Below are 2,534 nucleotides of genomic sequence, written 5' to 3'. Positions count from 1 at the left end.
AAACACACACAAGACACACACCCTTTCCTCCTCTCACACTTCCTCCTCCAACCACATTTTTCTCTTTCTTCCTCCTCACCTCTCTGCCCCCCCCCCCCCCCCCCACCTCCGCCCCCCATGATGTAAACAGTCGGTTATGTGACAGTTTGAGCCTTCAGCCCTCACCAGCTCTCCTGCTGAGGCAACAATGACACTCACACGGCCTGTGTGCATGAGTGAGTGTGGGGTGGTGGGGGACTTCTCTACGAATGTGTGTGTGTGTGTGTGTGTGTGTGTGTGTGTGTGTGTCAAGGGGCGGGTGGTTAAAGTTAAGTGGATTAGAAGCTGTGGCCTCCCAGCCCGTCTGATCTGGCGCTAGCCTGCCGGAGGTGATAGACAGAGTAACTAGTCGGAAGATCACTTAGATCACTTGCCCTTGTCACTCACAGAATGTGATTAAAACAACCATTCTTTCGGATTTGCATAAAATCAGGTTTCACCGATTCCCCCTTGTCTCTGCATGACTGGTTGTACCTGTACCAGTGAATTACTTGAGATCGAACAGCCGTCCGTGCCCAACGGTCTGCGCGTGTAATGATCGCGCTGGCTGTTGTTTGATGACTTTGTTTTGATTAGTTTGGCTCGTGTAGCCATCGCGCAGCACCCGGAGTTCATGCTTTCGGCCATTTTAGAACATTAAAACAGCAGCAAGCCGCACGCACGCACGCCCGCCCATACGGCGGAACGGGGCAACATGACAAAAGTAATTTGACATTTAGCCATAAGTTGAATTTACAATTACGCTGCAAAAATGGCCGACGGAAAGTTTCGAAGCCACCAGAAACACCAGGTGGAAATCTGCGCCGCTTAAGTTCTTTCACTTGCTCAAGGCCCCATCTCTGACAAACAAAAACTCATCTTGGTCTGTTGTTTGTTCTTTACTACCACCATATACTATTTTAGTTTGGTAGAAAAGGACATAATGCCCAACATTTGCCTATTATTGTAGGCCTACTACGCGAAGTTTCTTTGAGCTTAGCTGTAGCAAGTTCCCGAGTTCATTTTTTCTGCCATGTTTTCCCGTCGATAAAAAGTCACTTTCGGACACAACTTAGTCGATAATAAGTTCCAACTTCACGACAGAGGAAATACTAATGGCATTACGCGTTAATGACAGAAAATACAACCTAGGGGGGCTGAATTCAACCGCTGGAAAAAAGTCGCTGTCCAGCAACACAACTGTGACGGTGTTCAACTCAAGCACAAGCACAGCTCGACACTAAACTCTTTTCCGGAAGCAGACAAGACTTTGTCGAGTTAACTTCTCCAAAGTTACACAAACTCAAATAACCACACAACAGTAAGGGACTCGGAGTTGTAAAGTAACTTAAATCAAGAATATTTTCGAGAGAAAATCCCCAAACTATTGGTGTGAGCCCAGTGTGTGTGTGTTTGGCTAGCCGTGGTCCTGATCTTCGTGCTGAAATCAGCCCTGGACAGCGCCTCTCCCTAACAGCGCAACCCCCACACACATTTACACACACTGCCTCCATTTTAAAACAGTTCTCCTAACTTCACTTCTCACGCACTGTTGCCATTAACACCGCGTTACTTCAGCGAGCGACCACAGTCGACAACTTACCGATCGAGATGGTCTGTTGCTTTTCGGCGATTTTTGTAGATCGGGATTTCAAAACTTCTTGTTCTAGAGCGTTTGTTCAAGGAAGTGCAAGTCTCCACACATTCCAGCACATCACTGTTCTTTCGCAGGACGAGCTGACGTCAGCGCGCGCAAGCTCGTGCTTCTCCCGGGGCTGTCCTTGGTCTGGCGGCTTTGTGTGCTAGGCCTACTAGTTGCCTACTACACACTATTGTCCGGCGATTGTTTTACATTCGCTGTGAATGTGAAGAAGTCACAAGGAAATTCCAAATGTGTTGTGTCTACATGAAGAGATTAAACTCAGATCCAAACTCAAACTAACGTTTATCTGTTTTGTTGTTGACAATATTGAGTTGCTCAGGGTAGCCTAGTGGTAAATAGAGATTGGTATGAATTTTGTGAATAGAATAGAATGGTAGAATGTGGTAGAATGTGCCCAGGGGTTAAATTGGGATTGGTTATGTGGGGGGGGGGGGGGGGGGGCTCTGCCTCGTACCACCGCCGGCCTGCCAAAATATACTTTTTGTAAAAATATACTTAAATGGGTGAATGTTTAGTGTCTCAGCTCATGTAGCCTAGACATGTGCATTTTGACATTTGACATTTTCAAACTGTTAATGATCAAGCAGTTTTGTGTAGGCCAATGACAATCAAGTTTATTGTCCTGACCTGTACTCATAAAAAGAATGTATAAGTAATGAAATTCCTTGTGCTCAAGTGTCCCTTCAACTACAGAAATACATTTATAAATAAATGAATAAATAAATAAATAAATAAATACATACATACATACATACATACACACACATACACATAGGCCTACACATACACATACACATACACATACACACACACACACACACACACACACACACACACACACACACACACACAT

At 45.3% G+C, this 2,534-nt stretch overlaps 1 protein-coding gene across 2 annotated transcripts in view; it reads right to left on the bottom strand.

Moving 5' to 3' along the window:
- Positions 1 to 1,757, bottom strand: part of rest (RE1-silencing transcription factor) — a 9,974-nt gene extending 8,217 nt beyond the window's left edge. For both annotated transcript variants that reach the window (XM_062548794.1, XM_062548797.1), the window contains exon 1: positions 1,622 to 1,757. The gene's annotated coding sequence lies outside the window, so the exon portion shown is untranslated. The remainder of the gene's footprint in view (positions 1 to 1,621) is intronic.
- Between the last annotated feature and the right edge of the window lie 777 nt (positions 1,758 to 2,534).

Source organism: Sardina pilchardus, chromosome 11 (genome assembly GCF_963854185.1).
Source record: "Sardina pilchardus chromosome 11, fSarPil1.1, whole genome shotgun sequence".
Classification (NCBI taxonomy): Eukaryota; Metazoa; Chordata; class Actinopteri; order Clupeiformes; family Clupeidae; genus Sardina; species Sardina pilchardus.
This window is presented reverse-complemented; position numbering and strand designations above follow the sequence as displayed.